Raw genomic sequence first — 25,787 nt, 5'->3', positions numbered from 1 at the left:
AGTTCAGAAAAAGAAAAAACACCCCAACAAACAAAAAAGCCCCTCAACCTCTCCTTCCAGTCTGACTTACCATTAAGACAAGAACTGAACAAGGAAACACATAACTGCCCCCTTCACAAGAAGCATGTAAAATCAGGTTATCTTTATCTGGAGACTGCAGTGCTGGCTGCTGGCGGTATTTAAACAGGATTGTTTCACAGCTGGGTGCAATACACCAAGAGGAGGACAGTTATTTCCTCCTCCTCTCACCAGCCCCAGGTTTTCCCTCTCCTGCCCCAGTTGCTGTTGTGCACTTTCAGATGAGCACATTTATTTATCGCAAACTTAAATGACACACCTCACCTGCGAGACCAAACCCCGTCATTACTGCCACTTTCAGTTGCCCAGTTTGTATTTCAGAGCTGATTTATGATACTTGCCTACCTGGCTGCCTGAGTGCCCCAAGCAATTTATTCCATAATGCCCTTCTTGTAAAGAAATTATGCCTGAATTGCTCACAGGTTGGTGGTTCTATGGCTGTGCTCCATGCCCTAGTACTTTTCAGTCATTCACCATTTCATATAGCTCAAAGGCAAACTGTGATACAGGATTTTGATTATAATGTCCAGACTACAGTGCAGTTAAATGGGAGAGAGGGAAAGAAAAAAAAAAAGATGACTGGAGGTCTCTTGGGTTATTAAATGAATTTCAGCTGTGCAATACTAGTGTGAAACCCACATAAGTCCAAAGAATTGCTTGGGATTTAAGCAGTGTAAAGAGTTTAATTTGATATCCCATCTCAAGCGAGGAGGAAAGGGAGCTGAAATGCTGCAGAGCTTAAAGCACCTTATTGATGAGTTGTTCAAGGCTGCTGCTGTTTGCGGGAAAATACATCAGTAATAGTTTGTATCGCTTTGTTCATCCTAAAAGAAAAGATAGCATCCCTCTGTGAATTTTGTTTTTCCTCCTTTACTGTTAACTAGTTCTGTGTTAGCTCCTGTGTTGTGATCTGGAGGACACTGACCTAAGTGCAATTCCATGAGGCAAACGTGAGTTTTACACCTAAATGCCATGCACATACAGGCCCATCAAGTTGGAAATACTGGGAAACCACCCCTGTTGTGGAAATTTGTTGTGACCCTCAGGAAAGCAGTGGGAAAGCAAATTTCTCTTCCTGGGACTTACCACTTTGATTTTTACATACATCTCTTAGCCTGTATGACCAAGACAGAAATTAAAAGAAAGACCTGAACTGGCCAATTTGAAAACAGAATCTGTGAAGGAAAAGACCTTGATAACATTAGTCTGAGCTTTATCTTATTCCATGAGTAGCACAAATTAGTTTAATGGTATTGTTAATGGCATTAATGGCATTAATGGCATTAAAAACAGCATTCCCTTATGAGAATTCAGAATTAAGAGTTACTGCTCAAAAAGTAAAGGATAAAAATAAAATCTACCACAACAGAAAATAAAATAAGAAATAATAAAAATCCTGCATAATTAATGTCATCAGTTATGGCATTACCTTACTCTTGCCTATATGTGCTTCTTTTTAGCTGCATAATAATTTTCTTCCTGGTAACGTTTCTGTAACAATATTTTTACAGTATTGGAAGGCTTGCTGTAAAATCAGCCCTAAAGAAAAATGCAGAGCTGTGGGCAGGTCTGACAAATAGAACACAGAATGGGAAGTGACAGGGAAGAGAGCACAAAGTGCCAGCGCTTAAGCACTGGGTTTCTTTTTCCTGACCTGGGCATTTGTGCACAGTAATACTGATATCCTGAGAACCAAGAAATCCTGGGCAGGACTTGAAACCTGCTCTTCACTATGACAAACCAGGCAGGAAACACAGCACAGTTCAGACCTGGTACCCATATCCATCCCTACCTCATTACAGCAAAACTCGAACTGGAATTACAAAACCTTGTATTACAGTCTGGAGATTTTGCTGATGTGAGGGATGTCAAAGTGTCTGTGCACAGAGATGGAGGGGTGGCTGGGACCAGCTCTGCAGCTGGAGCTCCGTGAGGTCCACCTTCTCAAAAACCTCTCCACCACATGAACTGAAGCATGGGAAATAGGAAACCTGGGAGATTTTCTTCATCCTCCTGGACTGAACTAAAAGACTAATGCAGATGCGCCCTGAAGGACAACGTACCCAGATAAAGCTGGGCACATATTTGTGTGCATGCAAGACTCAAACATAAGTTTCTGGACTGCAAACGCAGGATTTTTAGAATAAAACTTATTACTGCTAACTCTTATGGATATAGTATTATGCAGTTCTGGGTGCATGTAAAGTTTTCAAAATATCAGCCAGTTGAATTTCTAACCCTTATAATTCATGGAAACACAGTAACTTGCTAACACGTGTTCCTGGACCCTCACTGTGAAGAAAGCAGCAGAAGACAGGATGTCTCTTTATATAGAAAAATCTGGAGAAAGCTGAGGTCTCTAGAGACAGTAGAAAGAACATCTATGAAGGGGGAAAAAGCCTTTTTAAAAACTCACATGAAATAAATTTTTCCAGAAAGGCTTTTAAGGCCCAGGTGGCTCTTTGACTTGCCAAGAAAGCATCATATGTAGAGTCCTATATGGTGTCTTCTGGGTTTCTTAGGGTTTGGAAAGTATTACTGTACTTTGCCCAAATACAGATAAAATCAGCACTAAGCAATGTCATGTCAGTAAAAGAATCATGCAGAAAATAAGCATGAGGAGGCAGAAGGAGGCCGGCATTGAAGTGACACAACCAACACCAGCTCCTGAGAGTGGAGATCCCAGTGCAAGCACCCCATTGCTGAAGTAACAGTGCTCCTGGACTTCTTTAATCTGAGCTTCCTTTCACCCAGAAGCCCAAATGGGTTGGGAAGCAAACATAATGGATATGGAGTATCCAATAGATGTAGGCAACCAGAAGAACAAATGCATTTGTATGGGGATTTGAAAACACTGCTGCCCCTTGCTTTGTCTGAGAAAGAGGTGTGGACAAAGAAAAGCCTGCATGCATTTTTTTTCCTCTCACTGCTGTCATACTGATTGTGAGCATCCTTTGGGTAAGGTTTACGAGCCTTTCACAGGCTCATGCACATGACATTCTTTTCTAACCTCTGCATGTCTTTTTTTTTCCTATAGTAAAGCCCATCTGAAGTTTATTTTCTCTTCTTGTACAATGTTTCCCTCCTGCCAGTCAAAGGTTTACATCTGTGGTGCCTTTTTAAATTCCCTGGTGCCTTTTTTAATTCCTTCTTTTTCACCTTTGCCTCTCCATCTTGTCTGGGAGATTTCAATTCACTCCCCACTCCATCCTTCCCTTCAGATAGATAAGAACAATACTAGTTCTTTAGGTTTCTGTCAAGCTCTTCAGCATGCTAATTGCTGTTTGTCAAAGAACAGTCATTAAGACGTGCAGTCACTGCAGAGACATTGCTGTAGTGACCTGAGATAAAAGCATTATTCCCTCTGTCTTTGCTGCTGCCCCAGAGCAGGTGGCTGCTGCCCTGCAGTTCAGGTTACTCAACACCTGCTTTAGTGCAAAGGTGGCCACATGAGCTTCTTGGACTATTACTTACATTGGCCTGAAATAAGTGATGGTCAAAGTGATGTAAGTTTACAGACTGACGTTCTTTCCCATCACTTCAGGTATATTTAATCTTCTGACCAACTCCTAAGCCTTCCTAATAGCATTAGCTCAAACCACCTTGACTTGTTTTGTAATTTTTTTTTTCTCTGAAGTGGATGAAGGTGATTCCTGCAGTGGGGAATTTTTGTGGTACCCCTTGAGGCAAATTAAACACATATTTGTTCTTAAATATTAAGACAAAATTAACAAACAATGTCATGAACAACGCATTGGGCAGAGTCTTAATGCAATATGTGGCTTTACATGGAGTCAGCAAAGACACATCACAAGCAGAGTCCTTGTGTTACACGCTTGCACCAGAACCGATCCTGAGTGGTAGGATGGGACACCTCACCCTGCCTGGGTCCATCCCCACCCCAGCTCTGCTGCCCCTGAGCACTCCCATTCCAGGCTGGTCTGCAAGGCAATGCTGAGGCTGTTTCTTTTCTCATTACTAAGAGAAACTTCACTCCCTTGCACGGAGTCCTTCTGTCCCTGGCATTCCTGCCTCCAGACATTTTAACCCCTTCTTGCAGCTGGGCTTTCTAACCCTCCTTGCCAGGTCATTCCTTGGTCATGAATCACCACTGATGAGCTGGTACAATTAGGAATCAGAACACTGCTTTCTTAGCCAAATTGCCTTTTTTTTTTTGTTGGAAACCTCAAAGTTAATAACAGCATAGGCAGCTGGGGGAGTCCAACAGCTGCACTGGATTGTGTTGTCCAATATCTCTAGCTCGGAGGTTATGTACTCATGGGCTATTCAAAGATAAGCAGTTTTCCTAATAAATTTGTACAAACAAGAATGGTTAAACTGCAAGCAAAAAGTGCATAAACAACAAGAGCCCTGCAGCACTGGCAAGATGCAGACCTATTGCATCAAGTATGTTTTCTGAAAATAGAAAGTCAAAGCAACCTAAGGTCTAAGAGATTTCTAATGTGAATATATATACTGTATAGAGATCTATCACAAACCCTCAGGTTCATCTCGGTTATTTCAGTGGTTTTGTCTAGGGTTAATGGACTTGAATTTAGCAGGCAGTTCTGTTAACGTGGTACAAAAAAACCCCAAATCAGCTTCTCTTTATTGTCTCTTAGGTTTCCAAAGAAAAATGTGTAGGAAAATTTATCATAATTTTCACTCTGTAGCCCAGCTCTAAGCAAACTCAGCCTCACAGATTGCCTGTGCCCAGCTGTGGGAGGGCTTTGAGAGCCCTCTAAACATTACATTAGATCTGGCAGATTGAGTTGACCCTTAAGTGGTTATTTAGCTCCCAGACCATGGAAAAAGTGACACTTTTTTGTACACATATTACAGGGTTATAAGGGCAAGGACTGTCCTGAAGTACAGGTAGATTAATTTGAGCCTCAGAAAGCAAAATCTGTGAGAAGCTTATTTTGATCCACTTTTGTCTCCTATCAAGATAGTCCTGCAATGCTGACATGATGCAATGCCTGGGAGTACTGAGCTTGCTTTAACAGCACTGCTTCATTGTCCCCCTTGCTGCAATTCACTTTCCTTACCTCTTCTTTCTGAGGTACCTAAAACTGGATTCAGTGTTTATTATGATAGAATGAATGATAGAATGATGGAATGCGCTAAATTGGAAAGGTCATCTAGTACAACCCCCCTGCAGTAAGCAGGGACACCTTTAACTAGATCAGGTTGCTCAGAGCTTCATCAAGCCTGACCTTGAATGTCTCCAGGGATGGGGCCTTCACCAACTCTCTGGGCAACCTGTTGCAGCGTTTCACTACCCTCATAGTGAAGAACTCCTTCCTAATGTCTAATCTAAACCTACACTGCTCTAGTTTAAAACTATTGCTCCGTGTCCTATTGCCACATGACCTTACAAACAGTCCTCTCCAGCTTTCCTGTAGCCCCTTCAGGTACTAGAAGGTTGCTATAAGGTCTTCCTGGAGCCTTTTCTTCTCCAGGCTGAACAAGCCCAACACTCTCAGTCTGCTCCAGCCCTCTGATCATCCTGTGGCCCTCTTCTGGACCCACTCCAAGATATCCATGTCCTTTTTGTATTGAGGGCAACTCTTATAGGAGTTGTTAGAGTTTGTTTGTTGGACTGTATAGACCAGAGCTCAACCTAAGAGAAGGAATGACTGGATTGTTCTTTAATGCCCCTGAATATCCTGGTTAGTAGCAGCTTCATTTCTGTAGTGCAGAGTATTGAAGATATAATGCTAGCGATTGTGCTCCAAGGAAGAGGGGGGGAAAGCAGATAATAGAGGGAGGGGGAAGCTAATTGGGTTTGCAGTTATAAACTTTAGAAATCTGTATTATGGAGCCTGCTGCAATTTTAAGCACCTTTGACTAGACTGCTTAACAGTGGATAATACAAGGATCAGAAAAAGCAGAGAATCAATACGGCTGTCGGAGCTCTTTCCTCCTTCTACAGTGTTTCGTGTTTACTCTGTGTGTCTCTCTACTTTGCAGTATTCCAACAAAGCAGGAAAATGGCCAATCCCAAAGCTGAGCTATACCATTTACTCTTCACACATTAGTAACTACTTCAGAGATTTACCACAAGTCTAGACAAGGATCCTTTTTTAAAATAAAAATTAGAATACTGTATTAAAGCAAATTATCACTGCATATGCTAATGTTCACAAGGGTCGGCATCTCTCTGTTCTCTGAATTGAACTTTAGTGCAATTTCAGGGATTTCACACTGTTGGTTTTTCAGGGACAGAAAAAATGGGGTTCGTTATTATGTATGAATAGTACCCTTTAGGTATTTATGTTATCTAGGCAATTAAGAAAAAACCCAAACCAAAACAAAAAAACTAAACCTAGAGGTATCTTTTCAAATGCTTAAAGGTTTCATTTGGAAGGTACTCTGTGATATCCCCTTTTTTAAAATGTTGGATAGGGCATTTTTATAGCATGGCAAATAATTAGATAAAAGTGCTTTGTACCTTTTAGTGTGGAGCTAGATAGAGGTGGGAAAGGAAAGGAAGAGTGAGATAAGAGTCCTGAATTCAAATGAATGTTAGTAGGCTGTTCCTGCACGCATATCAGATGTGGATATTTTTGAATTGATTATAGCAGATGCTGAGCAGCCAGTAAGCCATCAGCTTTTTCCTTTCTGAATTCATTGTTATCTCTTCAGCTTCTTCTGACTATTCAAGAAAAACAGTATCATACTTCTAAAACTGCAGCAGCAATCCTGGAGTGTACTCAGAGTTTGCCTCGGTGTTGTCTGTAGCAAAGATAAGTAAACTTCACAAGACAGAAGTCGGTGACTTTGATCAAAGAAAGAAATTGGAGAACAGGAATTGATCCTTGTATAGGTGTTGAAAAAAAAAAAAATCACCCTTTTGCATTTGCTGTGAGGCTGTACTGAACCACAGACGTGCCCTTGGCTCGCTGACCTGTCTCTTCCCTTGGTCATATCAAATCCACCCTCCTTTCATGTCATTTATTCAGGTGGCAAATAGCCTACTTTGCTTTGGCAGGAGGAGTCTCTTGTGGGGTTACACCTAGAAGATAACACCTTTCTAGCCTATCTTGTACGAGCTGATATCAAACTAATGGTTGCCCAAATTTGACATGGAGTCCTCTGCTGCTAGGCAAAGCAGAAATACATACTAGAAAATGAGTATGGGGAAAGAGTTCCCATGTTCTTCAACTGATGGATTTCACAAGATCTCAGTGATATTTGTAGGAATACTACACAGATTATTTTGGGTTTATCTCCAATGACATGTTGCTGCTAAGGCGATCTGGGTTGATGAGGGTTCCTGGGACTTTCTGAATTGCTGCAGAGGTAGAGCAGAAAGAGATGCATATCTTTTCTCTCCTGACATCTGTAAGCAGCAAGGTTTTGACTTCTCATACTCAACCAGAAGATTCATATGTGTCTGAAGCAAGGGAGAGCTCTTACTTGACAAATACTCTCAGTAGGAAAGTTCTTAGAGAAGTAGCAAACACTCCAGTAAGCAGTGATGAGTGGGAGAGTTAAGTGACTTTTACATGGTTAGAAACAGCTAACACAGTGACTAGGAGAAGAGAGAGAAGCACAGATCTGATTATATTAGTGCATCTGGCGGAGGCTAGTGCTCAGGTGGATTCAGAGTTTTATACATCTTTTATGGGCTGACTACCATTATATGTACTGTGATACTTGTACTGACACTGAGCTGAGCTGTTTTTTGCATTAACAAAACTGCTGTAAAGTCCAGTGCTTTCACAGGTTAGGCAAGTGAAAGCTTTGTTTTGGTTGAGCTTTTCATCTGTGTCTTGTATATGTAAATGTTTGAGTCTTGAATAAGACGTACAGGTTGGAACAGTATGATTTGGGCTTTTTTTAAACACAAGAGGGCGGGGGAGAAGCACTGAAAGTAGGCAGAGAATATGATTTAAAAAGGGGCAAAGAATAAGAGATAAGATATTTTGCTGTTTTGTTCATTTTTAAGCAGGAAATCGGCACTGAAACCCTGGAAAATCTGTATGATCTATAAACTTGCATTCAGAGATAGAAACAGCAGGAACTGATATCTTTACTGATAAATCTATCAAAATAGGTCAGGGAAAGAGTTACTCAGAAATGAGCCAAGTGAGTAAGATATTATTCCTAGTGACTTCCCCTCAAGTTTATATGGTTCATCTGTAAACTCAGACTACAGTCAAGCATTTTTGCTCTAAGTCAAATTAATTTTTAAAAGCATAAAACTGAAACATAAAGTGAATATTCCAAATAACTGGTGTGTTGGCAGTTGAAATCTTCTCTGGTACAATCCAGCTTTTTAATGAAATGTGAGGATTTCTCAACTACAAGGTTTCTGTAAATGCTTACATTTTTAATGGTTTTTAATGGGTTTTAATGGGTTTTCATGCATTAAATTAATGGATTATAATGTCAATATCTGCTCTGACTACTGAAGACTCAAGTATTTCCAGAGGTGTGTACTGAGAACAAGCCAGTACATGTCTTATGCATTGCAAATACAATGCACTTCACCGAAGAGCTGAATGTTATAGATTTTCTTTCCTTTTTTACAACATGCTGCACAATACTGAACAACTGTTATCTAATTACTGTATTTTTCACAGTCTTGTTCACTTTGTTAGAAGCCTGAAAGGGACTGGTTGTTGAGGCAGTCTGAAGTCTACAGCATCTCCCAGGATGGCATTAGGGTAACTCATTATGGCTCACGGGGTTGGAGCTTTATGATCCTTGGGGCCCCTACCAACCCATGCCATGCTATGATTCTATGATTCTATGAAATGGTCGCAGATGATAGTATTCAATGCTATAGAAAAATTCACAAGGGGAAAGCAGCAACAAACAAAGGAGATGTTGCTTTGGTGGGATAAGAAAAAATGACATTTCCCAGTGAATATTTGCTCTTTGCTGAAGCATGAAAGTTTTCGGTATTAAATGAAGCCGGTATCCAGAGGAGGAGGAGAATGTTATATCATCATTTAAATAAAGTGTGCTTTACAAAAAAGGGTGCACATGGGAATGGACTTCAGGTAGCAGAGTAAGCAATGTACCACATAAAGGGAAAAAGCCCACAGAAAGCAATGGAATATTCTACTTTCACAGGAATGTTGCCACATGCTGAGCAATGTACCTGGAGCCATAAATAATAGAGGAAAGTAGTTTCCTAACCTTAATTAAAAACTTACGTGGCAACATTTTGGTTAGATAACAAAAGGAGTTGTTGGGCTCCTGACCAGAAATGCTTCGGATGACTAAACTTACTGCTGTCTGCAGCAGTTTACCTTGCTTCTCTCCTCTTTAATCTCAGTTTTCATTTGGGATGGAGCTGGCACTGTGATGACAGTGAATTTGCTATGAATAGATAGACACCTGTGCTCTCAGTTCCCACATTTATCAACAGTTTTGACTTTGGTGGTCACCATTTGCAAAAAGGAAAGAGAAATCAGATACATTTGATTTGAAAGTAGTCTCAGTTAAAATCTCAAGCATAAACAGTCTCAGACACAACAGTTCTGTTCACTTCTTTTCCTTCCAAATCTTCCTTTTTATTTAATATGTTTCTGACATCCCCCATGGGGATATTTACATATCTTGATAAAGGTGGAGGAAATCCGAGAATTACAGGGATATAATTCTGAAGCTTATCTAAAACATTTATGCTAGGATAAAAGATCACAAAGAATCTGGAAAAGCAATGATGAAAGAAATCATCTACAGACAGTACGAAACTATTTTGGTTTGTAAACAAAAGTTGGCCATGAAGATTTGCAAGAGGATCTAATGAGAAAAAGATCTGTAATGCTCTTGCACTTGAAATTCAGTGTTGATTTCTGCCAAGTATTGGGATGAAGAAGAAGAAGGGGGCAAATCAGCCTTAAGAAAACTAAAGAAAAATGGGCTGTAAATTAGTTATGACCATTCAGGAAATGCATCTTGCTATTTTTGTGGATAGTTCAAACAAATGTCAACTCAATGTTCAGCAGTGGTCAAAAAGGTAGATAGTGTATTGAACAATTAGTAGGAATACTCCAGTGAACATATCAGAAAATATCCTTATGTTACTCTAAAATCCTCTGTGCATTCCTGTTTTGAATACTGTGCATCTTTGGTCTTACTTAGGTACCAAAGGTTGTTGATGATGATAAACCAGAGATCAGTTGTTAGATAAAGAGAGGGTGAACAATAGAAACATATAAAACCATAGAGATCATACAGAAAGTAAGAAACAACTTTGTTGTCTCTCACAGGATGAGACCTATAGTACAGCAGCTGAAATGATCCCAAACAGTTTATCAGAACACACAAGTAAGAAAACTGTTTCCAGGCAGAAGCACTGCTATTCTTGCATTGCTGCAGTATAGTGTGGACCTTGAAAGCTTAAAAAGGCTCAAAGATATATGCGTGAAAAACATGAATCATTAAAAATAAGGATAAAGATGCAATCTCCAGTTTAGGAAGTCTCTGAACTGCATTTTGCCAGAAGGTGGGAGTATACAGTGGGGAAAACTTGACAGTGCTATTCCCTGTTCATATCTTGTTTTCTCTAAGCCTCTGCTGTTGGTTTCTGTCAGAAGCATGTAACTGTGTGAGAGAACTTTTTTGTTCATCTTGGGATTTTGAAAGAGCTGAAAGAAAACTATGAACCAATTTCAATGAACACTTTTGAGCAATTTGTCTTCCTACTCACCTCTGTAGTTCCTGCTTGCTCAGGAATGTGCAGGGTGCTGACCCAGTTCCCTTGGGACATGGACTCACATTATTGGAGATGAGGTCAGCTGCACTCTTTGACTTCTGCTCAATGGCCTCCGCCTTTCTGCATGCGGGCTGAGCAGCTTAGTACCACCATAAAATAGAAACAGCTCACATGTTACTGGAGTCCAGATGCCTCCTTCTTCAGATTAAAGCTTTTGTATGCTGTGCTGCTCCAGATCACTTGTCAGGTGATAGGTTAGAAGTGCGTAACCAGAGGCAATGACAGTGAAACCTTAAAACTGCTGCAGGGTGAAGGGCAGTGATAGACTGGAAGCTTCTCTAAAAGAGAAGAAATCAGCTTCAGGACAGGAATTAATATTGCTCTGAGAGTTCAGTTACTTTTCATACTTAGCTTTGGAAAAGGCTAGGTTTTAGTTAGAAATATCTTCAGCTGCAAGAAAGCAATTGGGAATTTTATTTTCTAGTTGAGAATGGGGAAGAGAATCTAATGGAGTGAGATGAGACATGAGGATGGATTGTTTTCGATGCTGTTCTCCCCAGGGGATATCAAAATGAGTCTCTTCAAGGCCAGTAAGAAAATAGATTATTAAGACATGGCAAAGATGGGAGAATTGTAAGGATTTCCTGAGAGAGATGAAGTAGAATACCAGGGATGTTCCAAATGAAACAACAAGTCATGTTAACTAAAAAAAAAAAAAAAAAGGTGGTATATATGGCGTCATAATTTCCATACATGGAAAAATACTAAAGAGGTATTTAAGGGTAAACTTAAAGATAAGTAGCACCTAAGAATAATGAAATTCACTCATTTTATCTCTTTAAGAACTTAAAAGCAACAGCACTCCTGCCACATTGAGCTTTGCTGATATTTAGTACGTTTATATTGGAATTAATGAAAATATTTTGTTTAATTTATGAATTTTTATAATTGAAGATTGGTTTGGCAGACCCAGCCAGACTCACTTAGTACTCAATTCATAAAAGAAGCTGAAATAATTACTTAGACATGAAGAGATTTTACTGTGCATATTTGTTTACTATGAAGTCTTGGAACAGCAACACAGATGTTGGAACAAACAGTCCCTATTGCAGCTCCATCTCTTCTCAGATTGAGTTTGAATTTATCATTGAATAGATTAGCTCAGCAGTAAAGTTTGTTGAAATAACCTCTCAGTTCTTTCAATATTAAGATTTCATAATCTGCAGAGATCAGCATTAAATGTCCCACTGCTGTTATATTAATGTTCCCCATCAAAGAAGAAATATTTCTGTCTAGAGAAACCATAAAGCAGGACTTGCAGGTTTGTTCCTTTGAAAAAGTGACACTTACTCTACTTGTTTTGATCTGGACCAATACCATAGCCATGAATTTTCACTAGTATTAAATCTCTGGGCCTCCTGGCTCAAAGACCAAAACAAATGCATATTGACACAAAGATATTTTAATGAAGAATGAAGGCATCCTATTTCTGAATGCAATACATCATGGAAGTATATTTTATAGAGATGAACTTTCATAAGCCATGGGGAAATTGGTCTCATGGCTTGCCATTCTATACTTCTTGTGATTTAGGTAATTTTTGCTCTAAGTGCACTCCTTTTTTTGGTTTTTTTTTCCCTCTAAAAACCACTTCATAGAGAATGGTGTTTCCAGCTGCATAGTACTGCAGTCAGTAGCAATGCACCCTCCATCGTTGTTAGTACTCTGCACACAGACTTTACTGCATCCCTGATTTTTCAGCATGGATAACCTCCAAAGTCAGGAGAAGCTTAGGCATCACCTGTTTATTCATTCTTTCAATTGCTGATGCTGCCAGAGGAAATTCTTGTTATTGGCACCGTGCTAATCGCTTTCAGAATGCATGGATGTCCACTTGGACCATCAAACCCATTTTGCCTTGGCCACTATGTAGCCATAAACAGATAAGGTTTTGTGAGCGGTAAGAGAGCTACAGAATTAACAAATTACATTCAGCTATGGAGCCAGAAAGGGACAGACATTTCACTGGGAGCCATTTTCACAGATGGCACAGGAGTGAAGATAAACAGATCTGAGTTTTGTGTCAGGCAAAGCAGCTTGGTGTAGTTTATATTATTTTACTAAGATTTGGGCTTACAGCCTAGCAAGGAATCCTCAGACTTTCGTTAAAAGCATGGTATCAGAAAAGGTGGATAATCATCACTTAGTGATTTCTGAAAATGATAACCATTTAACTAATCAAACAATGTTTTTGATATCACAATGGACGTCAGCTCTGTTGTTGGGAAAAAGTAACCAATTTCTTGTACAGAGTAGAATAATTGTTACTAAGAGCAGAGGAGGAGCCTCGTTAATCCAAAATAGTATAACATTAAAGCAGCATAATTATATGGGGGTTCTTATGTATAGGGGAAAAGAATGACTAAGAAAGATGCTCTGTACAGAACAAAGGTGATTAAGAAAGCAATCAGGCACTAATGTACTGTACTATTTTAAATGAGGCTTAATAGCTGGCTTATGATTTGACTGATTTGTACTCACTTTGGAGAGCCGAAAAAATCTACTTATTTTCCTGTAGCCACCAAGTATACAACTCATACTGATAGGTGAAGCATACTATGATAATTGCACTAAATTATGTGGATGGCAGTAATTATTCAATACATGCTTTCTAGTATCTATACTTTTAAAAAGCTGCAGGGAATTGCTTCCCCACTGGTGATTTCTCCTCTGCAAACAGGTACAAGAGGCGGGTGGCTGCTCAAGGCTCCAGCTCCTTGCAGGACAGGGCAGTTGTGCCATTCGATCCCTGTCATAATGAAGGATTATGCTGACTTTGGTTTCTGTATTATCAGTATTTATCAATGAGGTGGCAGTGTCACAAAGCAAGGTTAAGGTCTGGGCAGTCATTCTCGCAGCAGGGCAGCAGGTTTCACATTTTGTATGAGAACTACTCTTCTTGGTTTTCAGTTCCCCTTTTATGGGTCTGAATGACTAGATTGACTATAACTTTGAGTTGATTGGCTTTGTACATAATTCACCAAAGTAAAAATTGCTTTAATATTTCATATTTAATTTTTATGTACTTTAATAAAATATGTAAGCATTTTACATGTCAAAATTATTTGCTTTTGCTTTCACAGCTAAGCGAATCCTCTGGAAGAATAAAATTTCATGAAATTTTGATTTCTGTACATCTCTCTGCCTTAATATGTTGACATTTCACTGTGCCTCACCTCAGTAGTCACTTAATCAAGGGATATATAATGATTTTAATTGTTTGCATAAATCCACGTAGGTATCCATGGTACCGTTTCTCTGTTCTATTCCAGAGTTTCTCCAGTTGCTTTTTCATTTCAGGTGGTGTGTTTCCTGCAAGTCTGCCCTGTATTTTACCTGCTGTTGCACCGGAAAACTGCTAGCATCTGACTTCATAAGGTTTAACTTGTGTATAAAAAATTGTATTCTTCTGCTATTATCTCACACTGCAAACTCATTCAGAGCACTTTACCTGTGGGCATGATGGCTATCTGGCAGGTTTATCTTTCCTTTTGATTATTCTCTCGCAATATGTATGACATGTTAATCAATTTTATCTCATTTCTTAATCTTCCATCTGCATTTCTAATTTTAATAGGTCCTCCTAAATTATTTAGCTTTTTCTTGCTGGTATTTGCTTCTCAAGCACAATTTTCTTTCTTTCCCCATATATTCACCTGCTATAGAATTGATGAGATTCTGAAACATTCGTGTTCTTGGCTGTAAGTATTTTGCAAATACTCTGACAGAACAGGTAAAAATGTTGTCACCTAGCAACTAACAGAATTTAATTTTTTTTCTTCTGGAATTGCCTAGATAATTTCCCCCTTAATTTTCACTTGCATTTTTGTAAGAAAAGGAGAACATGTTCTTTAAAAGTTTCTAAAAAATGGAAAAGTCAGCTAAGCTGTTACATTAAAAAGCTAAGAAATGCCATGCAAGTTATTACAGTCTATAAATTAGCATCTGTATTCTCCTGGTATCTTTGAAATTGATGACTCTGAAAAATTCTTTAGTGAACATGCATTTTTCCTATGCGGTATATGGGGCTGTGGGGGAGCCGAGCTGTCCTCCTTTTGTACTGCACTGTGGTGGGGAACATTTTTTAAGGGCAGAGTATAGTTCAGGGTAGGACCGATATGTTTATTCTGGTTCTGGAACCAGTAGGGTATAAAAATCAAGTACAAAAACATATGCCCATGACCTTAACCAATCACATTAATCTCTAAGAAAAAACAGTAGCATATACACTATCTTTCTTCGTCATTAATGTCAGAGAATTTTATGTCAATTCCCAATTACCCAGTTTAGGAGCACAGGCAAAAAGAGCAGACATCACTCCAGGGGAAACCTGTCACTTTGCTCTTTTATTCTGTAAGCAGCCAGATTCTTTAGAGGAAAACATAAAAGAACCTGTCTGGACAATTTTTAATTAAATACGTATTTTAAAGGGTTTTTTTCCCAGTACTAAATGATATCCATGTCTGAAGCCTGAAGCTTTGTTTGTTAGCTTGTTGTTTTTAATCTTAAGTAGGCCAATTCTGCCTTTGTCCCATAAATTCAATTAACTTTTTTGCATTGTAGTAGGGAACTGCATAGGATTTCGTTTGATTCTAAAATAAATTTCTTTCAAATTTCCAGATTAACTACATTTTCAGTTACTTTTCATAAAGTTAGTAGGAGACAGGAGTGTCTACTTTAAATACTGGAAGTATCCGATACGCTTGAACTGCAGTCTGTAGTATTCATTTCTTCTCTCAGGCCTGTTTTCTTTGTCATGTCTTCGATACAGGTGTGTTTATATATTTTTCACCACTTCCACTGACACTGTTTTGAAGTAATAAGGGATTAGATTTGAGCATAAAATTATGGATAGAGCTATATGAGGGGCTTAAATAATGGTGTAATATAGTACTATGTTATCCATAGTATACGTGTGTATACATCGGTATGTATTACCCACACCACCTAATACAGTGTTAACCTTTTTAACTCCCTCCCACTGTCACCTGCGGAGATGTGCACCGGTGTTGTATTGATACATACCCACTACAAGCTTCCTCCCTCGATGGGAAGCAATGCCTCATTCTAACTGTTTTTATAGCTTCTATCTGATTTTTAATCTACGGTAGGAGATGAGAGATTCCAGGGTGGATCGCGAACTGCAGAGAGCGTTTGTTCCCACTGCCCTGCCAGAAGAGCCCCCTGTGAATGAGCCTCCCGAGAGAGGCTGACGTGGCGTAGGCGTTGCCACGACAACGGCGGGAGATTTAAACGGCTGTAAACAGGAAGCAGCCTTCAGTCCACGAGGTCGACTGCTCGGAAGCGGCGCAGCCAGAGCTGCGGCGTTAGTCGTGAACCGCAAGAGCGTCTGGAGAGATTTCCCTGCCAGGAGAAACCCCCGTGAAGCGGAGAGACCCGGCAACGGCGGCCCCAGCACTGCCCATCGCCTTGAAAACGCCTCAGGGAGGGCAGCGACACGTCACCGCCCGCCTGACGCAGAGAGAGGGGAGGCCAGCGTGTGCGCAGTGCTGAGCCTGTAGTTCGTGGAGCGGAGGCTGATTGAGCGAGGAGGAGTGCAAGTGGTGTTTTCTTCTGTCCCGTTTGGGGCAGCGAAGAACACAAAGCGGGCTAAGAAAGTAGAGGTGTTGAATAGGTGGCAGAGGGGCTGGTGCCACCCTAGGGACTTTGGGTTTTTCAATCATGGGGTCGTTTACTCAGTGCCTGGCCTGACAGCAGCAGACAGGTGCCACCTGTCTCCAAGAGGGAAAAGAATCCTAGCTCAAGAGCTGGCAGGCCTCATTGTCAGGGCTTTAAACTAGTTAGGAAGGGGGGAGGGGATATAGTGAGGTTTGCTAGGGCAGAGCAAGTAGCCTCTAGTTTTATACTAGATTCAAAGGGTGAAGAGGGTGAAATTCAAAGAGATAGAGAAGGGCTTGGGGTTGTTGAAATTCTACAAGACTGTAGGGAAATACCTCTGAAGTGTCCCATAGGAACTTCTGGGGACTCCTCAGAGGAGGTAGCATTGCTGATCCCCCTTCCGGAACCTTCTAACATCTCTCTAGGAGGCAGTGGGGGAAAACTTTAGATTCCTCCCAGAGGTTTAAGGCAGGGCTCCTTAAAAAGGTAGTGAGTCAGAAAGCCCAGCTGAAGTGTCTTTACACCAACGCACGCAGCATGGGTAATAAGCAGGAGGAATTGGAAACTATGATGTCACTGGAAAATTATGATCTAGTTGCAATCATGGAAACATGGTGGGATGATGCCCACAACTGGAATACCCCTGTAGAAGGGTGTTATCTTTTTAGAAGGGATAGGCTAGGTAGGAAAGGTGGTGGAGTTGCCCTCTATGTTAAAAAGAGGATAGACTGTGAGAAGCTCTCTCTGAGAAGTGGTCAGGAGCAGGTTGAAAGCATGTGGGTCAGAATTAGGGATGGGGCTAATAAAGAACAGCTGGTGATAGGGGTCTACTACAGGCCACCTGATCAAAGAGATGACAGCTTTCTGGTTCAGGTATTGGACAGACTGACCAGAGGTGATGCATTGCTGGACCTGGTGCTCACCAATGTGGGGGAGACCATTAAAGGTGTTAAGGCTGGAGACAGCCTAGGCTGCAGTGACCATGCCCTAGTTCAGTTTGCGATCTCAAGGAATGTGGGCCTGGCAAACAGTGGGATCAGGACCCTGAACTTTAGGAGAGCAAAATTTAGGCTGTTTAAGGACTTGTTGGTCAAGATCTCCTGGGAGGTGGTCCTTAGAGACAGAAATGTTGAGGAAAGTTGGCTACTCTTTAAGGATGCCTCTCTGAGAGCTCAAGAGCTCTCTGTCCCTCTGAATAATAAATTGGGCAGGAGACCAGCATGGCTAAGCAAGGACCTGCTAGTCAAACTGGGGGAAAAGAAAGGCAAATACAAGCTCTGGAAACAAGGGTGTGTTGCCTGGAAAGAATACTGTTCGAACTTGCAGAGACAGGATAAGGAAAGCCAAGGCACAGGTGGAACTTAACTTGTCAAGGGATACTAAAAACAAGAAGAAGGGATTTTACAGGTACATTGGCCAGAAGAGACAGACCAAGGACAGTGTAGGCCCCTTGGTAAAGGAGAAAGGAGAATTGGCTGCAGCTGATGTGGAGAAGGCTGAGGTACTGAATGAGTTCTTTGCCTTGGTCTTCTCTGGCAGCCAGGATTCTCATAATTCTCAAGTCCCAGTACCTTGCATCCCTGGACCACTAGGTGGGAACTGGGGGAGTAAATCCCCCCCCACTGTAAGGGCAGAGCAAGTCTGAGACCGCTTCATGAGACTGGATGTCTACAAGTCTATGGGGCTGGATGACATGCATCCCAGGGTCCTGAAGGAGCTGGCTGATGTGGTTGCTGAGCTGCTCTCCATCATATCTGAAAAGTCGTGGCTGTCAGGAGAGGTCCCTGGGGACTGGAAAAAAGGTCACATCACTCCCATTTATAAAAAAGGGAGCAAGGAAGACCCAGGGAATTACAAGCCGGTGAGCCTCACCTCTGTGCCTGGGAAGATCATGGAGCAGATCCTCCTGGATGACATGTAGGAGCGCATGAGGGATGGGTGTGTGATCAGGGACAGCCAGCATGGCTTCACCAAGGGAAGGTCGTGCCTCACCAATCTGCTGACTTTCTATGATGGAGTGACAGCATCAGGTTTGTTTTCAAGCGAAAGTGCTTGTTCTTTCCCTTGTCTTTGGGCTAGTCAAGCCTTTTACATTTGAACTGTGACTGTTACCTGGATGTTCCTATGACTTACCCATAGATCCGCCCAGCTCTGCAGGCAGCACAGGAGTTACAGTGCAGGACTGTGAAGTGCCCTGAGATGCTCAACTGAGATGCAAACATACTGTTCCCCATGTAGAGAAGGCAGAGAAATGCAATATTTGTTTGCAAGCACCAGTAGCAGCAGTATGTGTGTGCTGCTTTTTTTTCTAGACCCATCTGTAGTATGTTACATTCTCCCTTCTGGAGGGAGAGATACCATTTCATTCCTCTCCTAATATAACACTCAGAGCCCTAAACGTGCCACAGTTGCAGATGCACTGTCCGTGAACTTTTTAAAGAAACCTGGCATACAAAGAAATGGCAAGATGTGGTTCATTAGTAAATGTTGGTGAGTCGAAGCAACTCTTAAGTGTCACAGAGAAAATGTTGCAGAACAACACTTACACAGGTGATGGACCCCTATATAATACCTGACTAGACTAATGCTTTATGGCCGACCTTGTTTTCAGATGCACTCCATTAGGCAGTTTAGGCTTCTGGTTCAGTTTTATTCTTTCATTGTGAGACAAAGTTAGTCCAAAGTCAAAAACTTGCTGCTAGTTTGTTCTGTTTTTTAACCCCCCTATGTGTGCTAGTGCAGATTGTAATGTACCTTCTTAAGACTGTTATTTTAGATTAATCTGCAGCCAGCACAGCTTGTCTCTGTAGCTGAACAGATGTCTTTCAACAGGATGGCACTCTGCAGAATTGTCCTGAAAGTCTGCATTATATGTAGCTCTTCTCGCTGCTAGTTTTTCACTGTACCATCTGTATTGCTATCATGCAGAAGCAAAGTCAATGGGGCATTAAGAACTTGCTGATGTGACTTGTTTCTTGTTGGAGCTGAGTAAGAGCTGTTACTTTGCTCTGTATTTTGCTGGCTTTGTCACCCCTAATCAGAGTGACAATATGGCTTTCTGGGAGAGTTTATGAGCCCGGTAGATGCATGGGGGGGAGAATGGTGTATTTGGCCTGTGCACCTATGAAAAGGAGGGATCCAAAGTGCAAGGTCTTAGAATTGAGCAATAGCCTCAAGTCTGCTGTGCTCCTTCTGATCCCAATGCCTTCCCACCTGCAAGGTGGAGCAAGAAGCTCCAGCAGTGCATATCCATACTGTGCATCCAGCTGCTCCATAGAGCAGGATTTTTTTCTTCACATCTCCTAATCTTTAACAACACAAACAGACCTCCCTGCTTTAGTAGTCAGCCTCAGAAAAGCTAGACTACAGGTTATGCATTTGCTTGTTTATGTGTGCTTGTCCCCTTGACTCTGCAGTAGGGTGGAAGGGATCATGGTCCTGCTGAGCAGCACAATCCATTGGTCAGGGACTGAAATGCTGTTGTCAGGCAGTGATGCTTTCTCTTTTGCTGCCTGCCTCATTTAAGTGAGTTAGGAAGCATGATATGGCCTTGCTGTTTTCAGCTGATTGTTTACAGACTGATAGACAAGTGTCCTGCCTGACCCCCACTTCTTTATCTGCCAGTTATCTCAAGCCAAAAGTCTCTCTTGGTTGCCCATGCTGAGACCATTTTGTCCCTCTCTTCAATGTGGAAAAAAAAAATGAACAGAGCACCAAATTCTGCTCCATTGTTTCAAGTCACCACCGGGATTACGTGCCTGCAAGCTAGTGTGAAATTTAATTAAATGGCTTGGAGAAACTCGCTGGAGCAATGGTGCAGTTTGCCTCTGTTCTGGTTTCATTGTCCTTTGTTCCTGTGCACACACCACTGTACTGTGTTTCTTTCTTTTCATTGCTGCCTGAAACCAACAAAAGAATAACCTTTCCCTGAAGATAATGAAGGACCACACGAGAGCAAAAGGGGAAAAAGAAAAGATGCTAATTCCCTGCAGAGTTGCTTATACACACGGTGTGAAAGTATGTTAGGGAGAATCACACTCTGGTAACTCAGGAACAATAACACCATAGGCTCAGATGAGGCCAAGACTTCAAATGCCAGTTGCCACCAAGCCAGCATAGCAAACATCATAGTCCCATTTCTAAAATTCATGGAGTGGTATTTGGTCTGAAAGTCCACCACACAGTTCATAATACCAGCACATACTTGCACAAACCACTCTCGGACCAAGATATCAAAGGGGCAACATGAAAAACAGGAAGAACTCAGTAGTGCTGGGGAACCTCCACCCTCCCCATTGTTGACATGCAGTGTTTATCAGAGGATCTTGCTGCCTGACTTTGTCTCTGCTGGATCATTTTTGTTTGGGCACCTTCAGCATGTGTATAGACCTGCAAGCAGCTATGTATTGGGTGACCAGCACAGTGGGAACTAGGACTGCATTCTTACTAAGCTGAGCCTTAAAAGGCTCCTGCTGCATGGGCACTCAAGGAGCCTGTGTTGACCAGGTGGCTGTTGGTGAGGTGAATGCTGTGGTTCTCCATTGCCTGCTCAATGTGCTCATTTGGTGGATAATGTTTTCTGAAATGTCTGTGTTTTCTCTGGGTTTTATGCCATTTCACATGATTATTTCACACTTGAGTTACTATTATTATCTCAAAAATTTCTCATCTTACTTGCTGTGCTTTTTAAAATTTTCTTTTCCTGTGCAGCTTAGCTTATGTATTCTCTCACAGCCCAGTGAGGTTTTTCCAACAGAGCTGAGCAAAGGCCACGCAGTTCTGCTTTGCAGAAATGGGCCTTGGGACTCAGCTGGTTTTGACTTGGTGTGGGCTATGGATGGCAACATGTTTATGCTGCTTTCCATGTCACATCATCTCCTCTCTGAACAATAACAGGTACTTATAGAGATATCTGCAACAGCTTGATTGTCCTGGTACATTTTTTAAATTAAAAGTAAAGTACCAAATTGTTTACGAAAAATACAGAAAGCAAAGTCTGCTCAGTCCAAGATTGCAAAGAAAAGACCAACATTCTCTATAACCTGTTGATTTGTTTGAAAACAATACATTTCTGCTAAAATATGTTGTATTATTCCATGTCTTAAAATGCTGGGTAAATTTTAAGATATGGCTTCATCTATTGATTTATATGAGAATTTCTCCTCTAGAAGGAATCCCTAGATGATCTGCAGTCTGAGCTGAGTTACGTTGCTGCTTTTAATGAACTCCAGACACCCTGTGGAAGCTGTGAAAGATATAAAGCTCTTAATGTATTCCACTTATTCTCAATCCAAGTCCAAAACAAAAGTTTTAACTTAGATAGTTTTGCAATAAAATCCATTTTATAGGTTCTGGAATACAACACAGTTGGAAGTGGCATTTTAGTGCATTTTGTGGAGAAGAATCAGCGCAGCTTGTGGAAAATTGGTCCAGCTCAGAACTACCCTTACTTGAAACAGAGATGATCTAGGAATCGCAATGAAGGACAAACTCTATTTGTGCTGTCTGGGAATTATGGCAACCTCTGGCTGTCTCAGGTTGAGAGGATTCTGCTTGGGTGAGTTGGAGGTGAACAGCAATGTGAGCGGCCCATAATATTATTAACTACCCTGCCTTACCTAAGTTAAAATCCCAAGTTTAGAAATTGGGAATTTGTCTCAGTTTATTTTCATTCCTGTAAAACATCAGCAGAGATAAGTGAAAGTAAACACACATACATATTAAATTAACATGCTTTTGTTGCTAAGGTAATAAATTTCAGATCTTCTCTGTGGTAATACTGCTCCACATGTAGCACTTAATTCACAAGTATTAAAGAAGCTGTTTTATGCAGCCATTTAGTGACATGAGCAGTACATGGTGTTGAGATGAGTGAGTGGTTTAGCAGGAAATTCATATTCAGCATGAAGATACTGACAGCTCCATGACAGCTGGAATTTAGAAGGAATCATATTCATGAGTGCTGCTCTGTACTAAGGAGGCTAAATGATAGTAGAAAAGACAACCTCCCTTTATCTGCTCCTCTCTTCTGCCCAGGTTCTCTCACAGTATCATTCTCACTGTATCATTCAACCACTTGTCAGGGCTTTACTAGAAGAATAAAAAAAGTGTTTAGCACTGCTGAGTTTTAACAAAGAGTGCACTTCATCAAATGTGATGCCTTGGCCAGAAGAATAGACCAGAGGAAGATGTTTTGATGTTCTCATAACAACTGTGCAGAGAAAAGTGCCTGGCGTTTCCAGGTGTTGCTTACTTCAAAAGCAGATTTCCTATGTCACTCTTTGTATTTTTATATTCCAAGTGGACAGAACTTAACAAAGACTAAGTTTCACAACACTTGGGGAAAAAGAAAGTGGAGGAAGAGATGATACAGAGATGGGCTTAACGAGCCAGACCAAAGTTGAAAGTGCACATGTGCCTCTGAGAGGATGAAGGGCTGGCTGGGGATAGTGTGTTTTCTGGAAATAGATAAGTTTATTGTACCTTTGTCAGGTATATTTTATCTTTTTTATAGCTTGGGTGCAGAGGTTTAGTGTTTTGTCTCCAGATTGAGGAAGAAACTCTTTGTCAAACTGGTAAGGGGATAGGGTTGGGGGGGCGGGGGCAATAACTCCATGATAGCACTTTGATGATGACTTGTCAAGACATCAGCTTCTACTTCCTCTGATGTGTATGATGCTTTAAAATCACCCTTAGGTTACATGTGCTTATTCAGTTCCACCAATGATAAAAACTTCCAGAAGATTTAAGCAGCACTTATGAAAAGCTTCTTTTTATTCATAGGTGGAGGACAAAAGATCCTGAAAAATGGATGGTAACATCTGGGCAAGACAAGTCTCTGGAGCAGTCTCCATGTTGCTACACCCCATGTGATGGCTGTGGTAGAAATACCATCTGTATATTTCTTGAACCTTGAATTAGAGTGAATATCTGACTCTAGATCAAACTCTTCCCCTGCATTTTACCTGAGCCTTTCCTTCTCCAAAATGATCTGTGCATTATCAAGTAAAAACATTATTTTCATTACTGCTTTTATAACTGAAACTATACCTTCTTAAGTTAACAAATTTGACAATTAAAAAACTTGACAGGCAGAAAGAGAGATTGTGGTGAGCAGCACTTCAGGTGGAGACCATTAAAATGGGCAGACTTGAAATATTATCTGGTACTACTCAGAGGCCATCACTATTAGATAAATGCTATAATTCAGCCTGATGTGATTATAAAGCTCTGATTCTGTCTATCTATGAATGTTTCTTCCCTGCTGTTCTCCTTAGTGTAGCAGTTTCTGCTTCTTAAGTCACAATGAAACCCTGGAGATAGCATTGCACAGAAACTTTGCTTTCCTCAGCATAAGTAAAAACTTATGTTTTTACAGGAAAAACATAGCAGCACAAACCACTTGCTTCTTGTTAATTTACAGTCTTGCAATGACAGTAGGTAGAGTTTGACTCAGATGTGGTGCATGCAACTGTGGAGAAGAAAGGAAGTATGAATAGAAGGGGGGACCTGGTTTTGATCAGAGTTGTACTTCTATAAATCCAGAATATTTACCCTCCTTTGGCTGTCGGAAGGCTAAAACCTGCTTAGCATGGCATTCTTTAATTTGGTATACCAACCAGGTAATAGGAGACTTTCTTGACAGAAACAGTAGTCAGACTTCCTACCTGCATGCTGAGATGTTTTTTTCAAACACTTCTCTGAATGTAACTATTTACCAAAATGAATATTGCAACTAAGGTATGAATGAAGATGGCATTCATCTATGAAGACTATGACATTTTTTGATGATATAAGGTGGATTAATGGACAATAAGTATTTGGAAGAACTTGAAAAAAAATTTAGAAGGCTAAATTTCCTGGTAGTAGCAATATCACTGGAGGCAGGAAAAAAAATTCTAAGAAAAAATGGCTTTCTGAATTTTCCTTAAAGGATAACCAGTTTGCCTCTATTATAAATGTCAATCTTAAATAACTGTGGTTCTTGTAGCATAATTTCATTATCCTGTGATCCACAAAAATCAAGTCGTTCTATAAACCAGTCGTTCTATAAACCAGTGCAAAAATTAGATGTTGGTATATGTTGGGGGGGGGGGGAATGTTGAGAAAAACACATCCACTTTTTGTCCTTTTACAGATATTTTTAAAACACTCATACCATGTCAATCTACTCTTTACATTTATTAACTAGTGATCATCATGCTTAAATGAAGTTGTCTTTTCAGGAATTCAGGGTATGCCAGAACCAAGGGTGGAGGGACCTCTACCCTGAGAGATCAGACAGGAATAGTAAGGCTGCCTGAAGTTCTCAAGAATCAGACTTTGTGGAGGAATTGTTAAGCCATATCATCTACTTTTCTACCTCTGATTATTTCACTGGAGCTGTTCAACTGGGGTTGTCTGTATACTCTGTTTAGGAAACTACATGGAAATTAGCAGAGATATCTGGTTTACCTACTATCTGCCTATCAAATATGACTATCATGTTTAATCCCTCTCAGGAGGTCAGGGGTAAAACATGTCATTCCTTTTAAAGGCCTATTTGTTAAGGCTAGTTGGGTGGAGGAGTTCAGTATCATCACTTCAGAAGAGGTTTTGATAAATATACTGGCCAAAGTTGTCTTGCTTGCATCTTTGTTGTAAGGCTAGGCATAATGGATGGTAAACTCAAGAGGAAAATTAATGCCTTCTACAAGACAACAAATCTTTCCTGTTACTCCCTTGTTGGTATTGCATCTCTCTCTCCTACTTAGGCATCTGTCTTGGGCTTTGGACAGATAAGAGTGTGACACTGTGGAAGACATTCGTCAGGGCTGGATCAGTAGCTATGTACCATGCTTTGCACTCACATTGGACTTGCCAATCATACAAATTGGATTTGGATAGTCTGAGAATCAGAGGGTTTTGATCTGTTACTAATCTGAGTTCAGCCCAGTTCATCAGTGTTTGGTGTGCTCAGCTCAGCCTGGGCTCACATGAAGCTGCAGTGGTGTTCTGCACTGTGGGGCTCTGGACATACTAGCTTCTCAGACCCTTAATCATGAACTAGTATGGAGCACTTCTAGGGCACAGACAGGACATAACTTTGACAGACCTGGCAAGAGCTTCACTTGCTTAAAATTTAATGAATGAAGGAAGCAAAGCTAACATTATCTTCATTTGGTGCCTGGAGGATACAACAAGCTCATCACTTCCACATTCCTGATTTTGATTCATACATCATCATATCCAAGTTGTGTAGTAGAGTGTCTCCTTTGGTGCTGGAGACCATGCCACTGTCTAAAGCCTGGTAGACACCTGCCAGGTTGTTATTAAAAACAAGGATTGATCTATGGAGATGTTCTCAGCGGTT

Source organism: Gallinula chloropus (genome assembly GCF_964237585.1).
Source record: "Gallinula chloropus genome assembly, chromosome: 7".
NCBI lineage: Eukaryota > Metazoa > Chordata > Aves > Gruiformes > Rallidae > Gallinula > Gallinula chloropus.
Note: the sequence above shows the minus strand (reverse complement) of the source record.